The following is a 13,057-nucleotide window of genomic DNA, read 5'->3' as shown; positions in this document are numbered from 1 at the left end:
GGCTCTTATAGCCACGTCTGGTGTCTCATCTGAACAGCACGAGTCCTGGCCACCCTTCCCACCTTCCGGCACCTCTGGCTCTCGGCTGAGCACAGCTCTGGGCAGTAACGGGCTTGCAGCCCTTTCCCACACACAGTGGCTTCCCCCTGCTCAAGCCTTGATGCTAGATGAAGACATGCTCCTGTTCTCCATTAGGCAAGAGCACGAGGGTCAGAGTGGTCTGGGGCTGTCTCCTCGTGACCCTCACACTCTGCATGGACCCCCCGATCTCCCTGAGGTGTCCTGATCTCAAGGCTGACCTGTGTGAAGACTTGTAACATGCTCCATTTGGTAATTCTGACTTGTATGAGCTCTGAGAAAAATGCAGAGGGCAGTGGCAAGAGTGCAGGAACTAGTGGACAAGCAACCAGGAGCCCAGTGCCTGTGCTAGGAAGCGTGGACCACATGCCATCATGTCCGGGGACTGGGCATCACATGGCCCCACATTACTAAGGGGGAGGCCCTGCGGCTCATCACCCGACCCACACACCAGCACTTGCTGGAGGGAAAGCCCCCCAGCACCAGGCAGTGCCCACATCTGAAACATTTCCTTGTGGGGACTCATCAGCACCCTTGAAGCTCCCAGTGTCTAGGGTCCTTCCAGAAATTCCCTCCCCGCCCCCAGGGGCCCCGTCTCCCTTCTCAACCGGGGCATTTGCCCTTTGTGCTCAGGGGCTCCTGTCTGAGGGACATGCCTCGCTTGCTGCTGCCTGTCACCCTGAGGAGACCCAGGGTGGGGGGCAGCCCCTGACAGGTACCTGCCTCGGGACCAGCTGAGGCCCAGGATGGGGGCTGACTGTGCATCAGCCAGCCAGGCCCCTCGGGTGGGGACCATCAGTGTCCTGACCCTCGGCCCCTGGCTCTCGTCACGTGTCCTCTCTCAGGGATGGCTGGGCCTCAACCTGCTTATGGCCAAAGGTCCTCCCACTCGACGTGAACTCAGGCCGAAGCACCGGGTGCAGGGGACCAAGACCGAGGAGGGGGTCAGAGCCAGCGTCCTGCAGGGGCTGCTGATCTGCCCAGCCAGTCAGTCTCCCACGTGGTACCACCCTCTCCATGTCCAGACCCCTTCCCACCTGGTGCTGTCTGCTCTTCTTACATCTGTCCCTTCCCTCAGGCCACCCGTGCTCCCACTGCCAGTCTCGAGAGCAGCTCAGACCCAGAATCATCCCAAGTGCTCCCGAAGAGCAGCCTCAGATAGAGAAACCGAGGAGACTGTCCTATCCACCATCTCATCAGGACAGCGAGGGAGAGAACAAGAAGGTGGAGGAGTAGGTGGCCGTGGAGTATGTCTCTCTCCACGGATACATCAGGAATACACCTTTAGACACAGAAATGCGTCCAGAACACCAGCTGAGAGTGGACAGGAGCGCCCGACCAGTGGAACAGAATATACAAAGCCACGGAAAACTCAGTAGGATAAAGGAACTAGAGGGATAAACAGGACTAAGAGCAGGACTGGACCGGCCCTCAGCCAGTGGGGAAACTGAAGCAGGGGTCTGATCCCAACACTGGGGCAATGTCTGAGTCAGAACAGAAACATTTAAGGTTCAGAGTGAAACAGTTGATCTGTGGCCGCCGAAATGGAATGAGAACCAGACAGTCCTTTCCACAGCCATACATACTCCTGACACGGACACAGGTCCCCTGGAAGGCATGTCAGCTGGGAGCTGGAGCTTAGGGATTGTGGAGCAACCGCAGGGTGAGGGCTGCTCTTGACTGTGGGAGACACGGCGAGGGGATGTGAAGGGGGAGATTATGGTGGGAAATGCCTGTGGAAGAAAGCCAGGCAGCCATGGAAGCAAGGCAATACTGCTGAGTCACGTGTAGGGGATGAAGCCATCACCATAGCCTCTCTCTCCCCACGCACCAGCACGGGCAGCTGAACGATAGAGAGACTGGCCCATCAAATGCCTGACGCACTGAACCACAGAGTAGGACCCCACCCAGGGTGCCTCTCTAAGTGCCTAATCTGCCGATCTACAGAGTTCGACCCCTGCCACTCGGGCCCTTCTATGTGCCTGATGCACCAAACAACAGAGATGGACCCCAGGCAAGGGAGCCCTCTAAGTGCCTGAATGGGCAGAGCTACAGAGAAAGACTGGCCAAAGAGGCCTTCTGATCACCAGCTACAAAAAGACTCTGATTCGGCCATAACTGCTGAAGCAGAGGCAGTCCATGTCCCTGCACACTTGGCGCTTCCAGGGTCATCGCACGCCACGCAGCTCTGCCATCTTCACAGTTAACTGTCACTGGGGTAGAGCTGCCGCAGGCACAAAAAGTCTTGCGTCTACGCACACAGGGGCACTGCGGTAGTGTCCAACTCTTTGCCATCCTGTAGACTGTGGCCTGCCAGGCTTCTCCGTCAGCGAAGAGGGTTCTCTGGGCAAGAATACTGGAGCGTATGGACTAATACTGCTTGCCATACCCTTCCAGGGCACTATATTTTCTGCTGCCCTAGCCGCCAACTCCCCTGAGTACCTGGTGCTGCCAGAAGCCCTGTGACCCAAGCAGTTGCACCACCTCCGCACCTGGCCCTCACAGGGGCAAACCCAAGTCCTCCAGGGCAGCCTCAGGAGCAAACCCCAACGGAAAACCAACATGTAGAGGTGGAAATAAAACCATAATTGAAACCCAGGGGCAGTGTGGCAAAGGAAGAAGACCCAAAACCTTCCCACCAGCCTTATAAGCTGCAGATTAAACCCACAGGACCAACGAGGCAGACTCTGTGTCTATGGTATGTATAAAAGGACACTGAGAGCTCCCACAAGTTAAAATGCACTAGTTCTGATAGCTGTGGACATTGAAGAGAACAACACACAGGAGTAGGACCAGGTTAGAATATGAGATGCCCCCAAAGCAGGTCCAGAGACCAGCAAAGTGTTGGAGGGCATCCTAGGGAGGTGAGGTGGACTGTGACTCCCAGGGAGGGAAAGGACTCTGACAGCAGTGACTCAAGAAAAACATTTATGATTCTTATATTTTGACTTCTTCTGTCGATTCTTTTGGGTTTTTCCTCTTTTTTTCTTTTCCTCCCTGCCGACCCCCTCCCCCCATTATAGTTGTTGATTGTGTTGGCACCATGATATCTAATTTACCTGTGGAGATTTTTTTAAATAAACCTCTGCTTCCACATTGGGCTTTTGCAATTCTGTGAAGTTTTCCACTTTTCTACTTTTTTCCTCTTTTTTTAATTTTAATGTTTTAAACCTATTATTATTTTTTCTTCATTTATTCTTTCACTTTTCCTACTGTCCTTTTCCCCTTGCACTTCATCTCTCATGTATCTGAATCTTCTTCATCTACCTCTGCTTACCTTTACACATCTATTTTTTCTTTCTTTCCTTTCATCTCAACATATTTGCCAGCTTTATTTTCATAGCTTTATTCCCAAATTGGCACCTTGCTTTAGTTTTGCTTTCCAGATTGTGCTTTAGTTAATTTTGTTCTGGTAGATATGATTTTTGGTTGCCTTTGTTCGCAAGGTCAATCTATTGTACTTTATATTTGTTGGACTGTTTTGATTTTATTTATGGGTATATGTATATACGTGTATACTCAGTCACATCTTTATATTTGCTATAAATCTCTGCTTTGATGTTGGGCTCTTGCAGTTCTGTGGAGATTTCCTTTTTCCTTTCTTCTGTGATTTTTTTCTTTTCTCCTTTTTATAAATTTAAATTTTAATTTTTTTAAATCTACCATAAATTTTCTATATGTATTCCTTTCATTGACTTTCCTACTATTCTGTTCCCCTTGAAGTTAATCTTTAATGTATATAAATCTTCTTCATCCACCTCTATTTAACTTTGCACAGCTATTCTATCTTTCTTTCCTTTCCTCTCAACATTTTTGTTAGTTTTATTTCCATTGCTTTATTCCCCACTTGGCACCTTGCTTTGGTGTTGTTTTCCAGTTTGTGCTTTCATCAGTTTTGTTCTTAACTGGTAAATATAACTTTTTATTTCCTTTGTCTGCCAGTTCAATCTACTGTACTTTATTCTTGTTGGACTATTTTGACTTTTCTCAAGGGTGTATATGTATATCTCTATATTCCATTATTTTAATCCTTATTGGCCTGACTTTGTAACCCAAAACCCCATTTGTCTGGGGTTCATCTTTGGTTTCTTGTTTTGGGATATTTGTTTTAATCTCACTGAATGCCATAACAAACCACTTGATAATCGTTCTTCTGGACCAGAGATCAAGCCATGAGCCTTTGGAGTGGGAGCATTGACTCCAAGACCCTAGACTACCAGAGAACTAACCATAGGGAGTATCAAATAGTGAGAAATCACACAAAGGAAACCACTTGAATACAAGACCCAGCATCACCCAACCACCACTAGCATCCTGAACAGGACGTCTCATCTAAACAACAAACAAAAGAAAAATACAAACTCAATCAGCAGCACACAGGATTACCAACTCACTCAGCCTTGCCCATCAGAGGTAAAACAAACAAACAAAAACTCAGCACAAATCTCACGCTAATAAAAGCTTACACAAACCACTGGACCAACCTTAGAAGGGCAGAAGACAAAAGGAAGAAAGAGTTCAACCTTGAAGCCCGGGAGAAGGAGACCTCAAATACAATAAGTTTAAAAAAACTAATGAAAAGGCAGAGAAATACTACACAAATGAAAGAACAAACGACAAACACACAAGTCCAAATAAATGAAGAAGAAACAGGCAAGCTATCTGAAAAAGAACACCAAATAATGATGGTAAAGATGATCAAACACCTTGAAGACACAATGGAGAAAATGCAAGATTCAATCAACAAAGACCTAGAAGAATTAAAGAATAAACATAGAGAGACAAACAACACAATTACTGAAGTTAAAAATACTCTAGAAGGAATCAAGAGCAGAATATCTGAAGCAGAACGAATCCGTGAGCTGGAAGATAAAAAGGTGGAAATAACTCCTGACGAGCAGAATAACGTAAAAAGAAGGAAAACAACTGAGAACAGTCTCAGAGACCTCTGAAACAGTATCCAACTCACCAACATTCGAATTATAGGGGTCCCAGAAGAAGAAGAGAAAAAGAAAGAGTATGACAAAAGTTTGGAAGAGATTATAGTTGAAAAATTTCCCAACAAGGAAAACGAAATAGTCAATCAAGTCCAAGAGGCACAGAGTCCCATACAGGATAAACCCAAGGAGAAACAGGCAAAGACACATCCTAATCAAACTAACAAAGACTAAACACAAACAAAGAATAGTAAATGCAGCAAGGGAGAAGCAACAAGTAACATACAAAGGAAACCTCATATGCTTAACAGCTGATCTTTCAGCAGAAACTCTGCAGGCCAGAAGGGAAGGGCAGGATCTACTTCAAGTACCGAAAGGAAAAAAAATCTACGGCCAAGATTACTGAACCCAGCAAGGATCTCATTTCTTAAGAGAATTCAGTACCACCAAACCAGCTTTACAACACATGTTAAAGGGACTTATATAGCCAAGAAATGCAAGAGAAGAAAGAAGACCTACAAAGCCCCAATTAAGGAAATGGCAATAGGAACACATATATCAATAATTACTTTAAATGTAAATGGACTAAAAGATACAGACTGGCTGAATGGGTACAAAAACAAAACCCACATATATGCGGTCTTCAACAAACCCACTTCAGACCTAAAGACACATATAGACTGAAAGTGAGAGGATGGAACACTATATTCCATGCAAATGGGAAGCAAAAAAAGCTGGAGTAGCAATCCTCATATCAGACAAAATAGACCTTAAAATAAAGAAGATTACAAGAGATAAGGAAGGACACTACATAATGATCACGGGCTCATCAGAGAAGGGAAAAAAATAAAAGGTATCCAGATAGGGAAAAAAGAAGTAAAGCTCTCACTGTCTGCATATGACATAATACTGTACATAGAAAACCCTAAAGATAGTATCAGAAAATTACTAGAACTAATCAGTGAATTTAGTAAAGTTGCAGGATACAAAATCAGTACACAGAAATCACTTGCATTTCTATATACTACCAATGAAAACCTCAGAAAGAGAAATTAAGGAATCAATCCCATTCACCACTGCAACAAAAAGAATTAAGTATCTCGGAATAAACTTACCTAAGGAGACCAAAAACTCTATACTGAAAATTATAAGACACTGATGACAGAAATCAAAGATGACATAAACAGATGGAGAGATAGTCCATGTTCCCGGGGGAGAAGAATCAATGTTGTGAAAATGACTGTACTGCTAAACACAAACTACACATTCAATGTGATCCCTACCAAATTACCAATGGCACTTTTTCACAGAACTAGAACAAAAATGTCACCATTCATATGGGAACACAAAAGACCCCGAGCTGCAAAAGCAGTCTTGAGAAAGAAGAATGGAGCTGGAGGAATCAATATTCCCGACTTCAGATTATACTACAAAGCCACAGTCATCAAGACAGTACGGTACTGGCACAAAAACAGAAATATAGACCAATGGAACAAGCTAGAAAGCCCAGAAAATAAACCCAGGCACCTATGGGTACCTTATTTTTTTACAAAGAAGCAAGAAAATAGAATGGGGTCCCACCAGCCTCTTCAATAAATGGTGCTGGGAAAACTGGACAGCTACATGTAAAAGAATGAAATGAGCACACTTCCTAACACATACACAAAGATTAACTCAAAATGGACTAAAGGCCTAAATGGAAGACCAGAAACTATAAAACTCTTAGAGGAAAACATAGGCACAACACTCAATGACATAAGCCAAAGCAAGATCCTCTATGACCCACCTTCTAGAGAAACACATATAAAAACAAAAGTAAACAAGTGGAACCTGATGAAACTTAAAACCTTTTGCACAGCAAAGGAAACTATAAGCGAGGTGAAAAGACAACCCTCAGAATGGAAAGAAAATAACAGCAAATGAAACAACTGGAAAAGGATTCATTTCCAAAATATACAAGCAGCCCATACAACTCAATACCAGAAAAACAACAACCCAAGCAAAGAGTAGGAGAAAGACCTAAACAGACATTTCTCCAAAGATGACGTACAGATGGCAAACAAACACATGAAAAGATGCTCAACATCTCACATTATGAGAGAAATGTAAATCAAAACTACACTGAGAGATCACCCCAGACCACTCGGAATGGCCATCTTCAAAAAGTCTACAAACAATAAATGCTGGAGAGGGTGTGGAGAAAAGGGGACGCTCTTGCACTGTTGGGGGAATGTAAACTGATACAGCCACTATGAAAGACGGTATGGAGATTCTTTACAAAACCACAAATGAAGCCACTATATGACCCAGCAATCCCACCCCTGGGCGTGAACCCTGAGGAAACCAAAATTGAAAGAGACACATGGACCCATTGTTCACTGCAGCACTATTTACAATAGCTAGACATGCAAGCAACCTAGATGTCCCTCGACAGATGAATGGATAAAGGAGTTGTGGTACATATACACAATGGAATATTATCCAGCCATTAAAAGGAACACACTGGAGTCAGTTCTCATGACGTCGATGAACCTAGAACCTATTATACAGAGTGAAGTGAGTCAGAAACAGAAAGATAAGTATCGTGTCCTAACACACATACATGGAATCTAGAGAAATGGTACTGAAGACTTTTTACAGGGCAGCAATGGAGAAACAGAGATGGAGAATAATAGGCTTATGGACATCGGGAGAGAAGAGGGTGAGATGTACGGAAAGGGTAACATGGAAACTGACATCACCATACGTAAAAAACACAGCCACCGGGAATTTGGTCTATGGCTCAGGAAACTCAAACAGGGGCTCTGTATCAACATAGAGGGGTGGGGTGGGGAGGGAGATGGGAGGGAGGTTCAAAAGGGAGGGAATCTATGTATACCGATGCTGATTCATGTTGAGGTTTGACAGAAAACAACAAAATTCTGTAAAGCAATTATCCTTTAATAAAACAAAACAAAACAAACAAAAGGACAACACACACCAGGGCTTCCCTGGTGGCTTACGGAGTAAACGGTCCACCTGCCTGTGCAGCAGACACCGGATGAATCCCACGTCCAGGAGGATCCCACATGCCACACAACAGCTAAGTCTGTGTGTGCCACAATTACTGAATCTGTGCTCTAGAGACCAGGAGCGGCAACTACTGAACTCCGCCAGACCAAGAGCCCGTGCTCTGTAAGAAGAGATGCCACTGTAATGGGAAGCTCATGCACCACAACTAGACAGTAGCCCCCCTTGATGCAACTAGAGAAACGTCCGCACAGGACTAAGACTCTGTACAGTCAAAAATAAATAATAACATAACACTGAGAAAAATGAGAATGAAAATCCTAGGAATAAACGTACCTAAGGAGACAAAAGACCTCTACTTCGAAAACTGTAAGACCCTGATGGAAGAAATCAAAGATGACACAAACAGAGGGAAAGATATGACCATGTTCTTGCTTTGCAGGAATCAATATTGTCAAATTGACTCTCATACCCAGGACCATCTACGTACCCGATACACTCCCTAGAAAATTACTAATGGTATATCTCAGAGAACTAGAACAAAAAATGTTTGAAATCTGCATGGAACTACAAAAGTTCTGGAACAGCCAAATCAATCTTCAGAAAGAATAGTGGAGCTGGAGGAATCACACTCCCAGACTTCCCACACTCCCAGACTGTGGCCATACTTCAAAGCTACAGTCCTCAGAAAGAGCAAGGCACTGGCAGAAAAAGAGAAATACACATCAGTGGAAAAGGATAAAAATCCCGAAATAAAGCCATGCACCTACGGTAAATTAATGTACAGTGAAAGAGGCAAGAATATAAAATGGAGTAAAGACAGACTCTTCCTAAGCGCTGCTGGGCAAACGGGACAGTTACATGTAAAAGAATGGAGTTAGAACATTCTCTCATACCATATACAAAAATAAGTATATTCATGACCTAAATGTATTCATGACCTAGATATCAGACCGGACTTGATAAGACTTCCAGAAGAAAACATAGGCAGAACACTTTTGACATCAATCACAGCGATACCTTGTGGATCTGTCTACTACAGTAATGGAAATAAAAGCAAAATTCAACAAACCAGGCCATATTAAACTTAAAAGCTTTCGCGCGGCAACTGAAGCCATAAACAAAATGAAAAGACAATCTAGAGAATGGGAGAAAACATTCGCAAACAATGAGACAGACAAGGGGTTAATTTCCAAAATGTACAAACAGAATCAACATCACAATATGGATATTAAAAAATGAAAAATGGGCTGAAGACCCACATAGGTATTGATCAAAAAAAAATAAAATAAAATAAAGGTGGCCAAAAGGCACATGAAAGATGTTCAACATCACTAATTATTAGAGAAATGGAAACCAAAACTCTACTGAGGAAATATCACGAGACAGTCGTCAGAAGGGCCACCATACAAAAATCTCCAGAGAATACATGCTGGGGAGGGTGTGGAGAAAATGAAAGCCTCCTACACTGTTGATGGGAATGTAAACTGATGCAGCCACTCGGGAGAACAGAATGGAGGTTCCTTAGAAAATGAAAATTACACCTGCACATCATCCTGCAATCCCCCTTCTGGGCATAGATCTGGGACAACCCGTAAGTCAAAGAGACACATGTACCCTAATGTTCACTGCTGCACTATTTACAACAACTAAGACATGGAAGCAGCCTGAATGTCCACTGACAAAGGAAGAGGTGAAAAAGATGATGCAATATTACTCAGCCAATAAAAGAACTAAATAATGCCATCTTCAGCAATAGAGATGGATGGAACTAGAGATGATCATGAGGCCTCCCCGGTGGCTCAGCGGAAAAGAATTCACCTGCCAATGCAGGAGACGTGTGTTTGGGCCCTGAGTCAGGAAGATCCCCCGGACAAGGAAATGACAACCCACTTCAGTATTCTTGCCTGGGAAATTCCATGAACAGAGGAGCCTGGTGGGCCACAGTCCATGGGATTGCAAAGAGTCACACGTGCCAGAGCGACTGAGCACGCAGCAAGCTTGCTTACAGGCTTCCTGGCAGTCTTCCCAGGTCACTACGGAAGGTCACTTCCTGACAAGCACAGGAACCTCAGGATGGTCTGGGACCCTCGAGAAAGGACAAATTCACCCAAACCTTAGGTACTGCAGACGAAGTCTGATGGCAATTATCTGCTCTGGCTCCTCAGCCTCGAGCAAGCTTTAGAAGTCCAATCAGTCACTCGTCATGAAAAGTTCCAGCAAACAGTGTTCTGAATTCTACACGGTCAACCTCTATTCTTGTTGCACTCATCGGAATGATCAAGCCAAGCTGACTGCAGCTAGACAAACTGGCAAACGCGGTCTCACTATGGTTGTCTCCAATAGAAATGGGGGTGACCGAGGAGAGAGAATATTATGTTTTGGTAATACAGCTGAATGAATATCAGGTTCTACTGCTGCTGTCTACCTTTTATGTTATGTTTCTGAACTGTAAACTGGACTAAACCCTGAATTCTTCTAGTCCCATTCCCTCAAAACTTGGCTACATCCTTCCAAACTAACATTTCCTGTTTCCCTCCCGCCCTCTTGACTTGCGGTCATTAAGAACTAAAACTGCCCTGTTTTGAATGCCATGCAATACAGGTGGACAACTCTGCCTACACTTCTCAGAAATTACCACAGCTCATGTATAGACAGTCATGGTGCCTGTTGCCATGTGGGCTACTCAGGACCAGCACTCAAGACCATCAAACTGCAAACCAGGAAAATCTGTCAATTTGCCACCACCTGCCCTCAAGGTAAATGCTTCAAATCTGATATGAGAGCTCTGCTATACTGGCCGCTCTCAACACTCAGAAACTGGTTTATCATTGGCTCCCATCATTCACCATTACTTCCTTTTGTTTCCATGGCAATGCCTCATCAAGTACCCGGCTTCTCCCACAATGAAGGGCTAACTTGGAATGTCAGCTGCATCGCTGCATCCTAAAATGAGACACAATTACTTACAATTCCTTAACTGACCTCTGTTCAAGACTAAGAGTGTAATTCAATGAAAAATGGGGAGACCTACCACCTCAGCTTTACTGTGTGAACATTCCAGGCAAGGTGAAGAGGACACTAAGAAGGCTCAAGGCAGGCCTTCACAAAATACACAAACTCTGCATAATGATTACTTTGGTTTAATACGACGTAAGAAATACCCAGTACAAGAGGACACGCTCTGACCCTACTTTGTTCCCCTCAAAGCAAGAGGCAAAACTCCCGGGGAAGGTATGCCACCTACCTTAGGAGGATGGAGAGCATCCTTATCATCAAAGACAGGAAGATATTGAGACTGAGCCGGGGCATAAACAAACTTTGTTACTTCTTCATTAATGTGGTAAACCAAGGAGAAATCCTACTCTTATAAATTCTTCTCAAATATTTAATTCTTTATCTAAAAGGTTACATAAACAGCCTCCCGTGGTCACTTCTTAAGTCCTATCGCTGTGGGGCCTCCACACCTACAAAATGAAATTGGTTTTCCTTCTGTTAATATCATGGCTGACATCGACTTGATTACACCAGGCAAACGAACCTAGAAGGCATTACAACCTCCACGAAGAGAAAGAAATGAACAGAAACACAGAATATCTGAAAATGAAAACTCACGGAATGGGACGACAGCTAACCAGATGCTAGAAAACAGAGCAATAGGAAATGTGAAGAAAGGTTTACACAAAATATCCAAACTGATACTCAGAGAAACAAAAATAAAGGAATGAACAGAAGTGCCAAAGGGGGACTCATGGGTCAGAGTCCCACACCTAGCCTCCATGTAACCAGATTCCTTGAAGGAGAGGACAGAGAGAGAGCGCCAATCTCTGAAGAAATAATGCCAGACACGACAATTTCCCAAGACGACTTGGGTCATCAGCCCCCAACCCAAAAAGTTCAGTGTGGCAGGTCAACAGTAAATCTCACGGAAGGAAGATCAATCTGAGACGGACCACAGCTGAACGGTGGAGCAAGATTCTTAGTCAGGGACAATCTGAACGTGAGTCAGAGGAAACCCAGGCAGTACCTTCGGGCAGCAACCACCTCAGCCATGCCTGGTCTTTCCACAAAAAGCCAGGAGAAACTTCTGTCCCTCAGGGACAATCGCTTCCAAATGCTGTGGGGTGAAGACACTGTGCACCAGGACCTCTACTCTAATGAAGGGAAATGATACGTCAAAAATGAAGGTAAAATGAATATGCTTCAACACAAGAAGAGTTTCCCTGTCTACTTACCAGCAGGTCCCACTACAAGACACCTTAACTGCACATCCCAGTTAGAAATAAAACACATGAGACTAGAGCCCGAAGCAGAGGGTGTAACAGAACGGAGATGTGGAAATGCCTCCATTAAAATCAGGCAGAGTGAACTTGAAGGCAAAAAAGGTAACAGGAGAAAAAGGCCCTAAGAGATGAAGGAGGACGGCGATTTCATGTCCATAAGGGACCCTGAACCTCAATCAAGAATACCATTCGTAACTACAGGACTATTAAGCAAGATAGGAGTCACCTCCCCCGTCTGCATATTAAAAACACAGTTCCAAAGTAATAATGCCCTCCCTAATTCCCACCCCCTTCAGTCCCCGTAGAAAACAGAACCTATTTTGGGCACCACGATAATAAAAACATCACAAAACAAAACCAGACCTAAACAGCCTCAAGACCCGGCAGGAAAAGTAGGGAGACAAGCATACACTAGCGATGCGGAAATGCTGCAGACCCGGGGTCCCATATTCCATCTCAAAAGCCAAGCAAGTGACAGCCAATTCAACTCGAAACGAAGGACCTGCCTGCAAAACGGGCCGAGAATGGAAAGGGGAGGGAGTGCTACGTGTCAGGACGAGGCTCCTCTCCCAGGGCCGTGCTGCCAGATGGATTGGGGCACCCCATGGGTGCGGGGTGCTTTGGGGTTCTGCGGTGTGAGTGGCACCAGCAGGATCCCGCAACCTTGTTCTAGGGGCCAGGGGCCAGGGCCAAATCCCAGAATCTGCCGACATTGATCTCACGCCGACTCCGGGCCTGTAGCACAGCCCC

At 44.7% G+C, this 13,057-nt stretch overlaps 1 protein-coding gene across 1 annotated transcript in view; it reads right to left on the bottom strand.

The window, feature by feature from the left end:
• The window catches only part of GLI4 (GLI family zinc finger 4), a 413,072-nt gene that overhangs the window by 201,716 nt on the left and 198,299 nt on the right, over window positions 1-13,057 (bottom strand). The window lies entirely within an intron of this gene.

This window comes from Muntiacus reevesi, chromosome 12 (genome assembly GCF_963930625.1).
Source record: "Muntiacus reevesi chromosome 12, mMunRee1.1, whole genome shotgun sequence".
NCBI classification, from domain to species: Eukaryota; Metazoa; Chordata; class Mammalia; order Artiodactyla; family Cervidae; genus Muntiacus; species Muntiacus reevesi.
The sequence above is the reverse complement of the archived record's forward strand: the minus strand, read 5'-3'. Positions and strand labels throughout refer to the sequence as shown.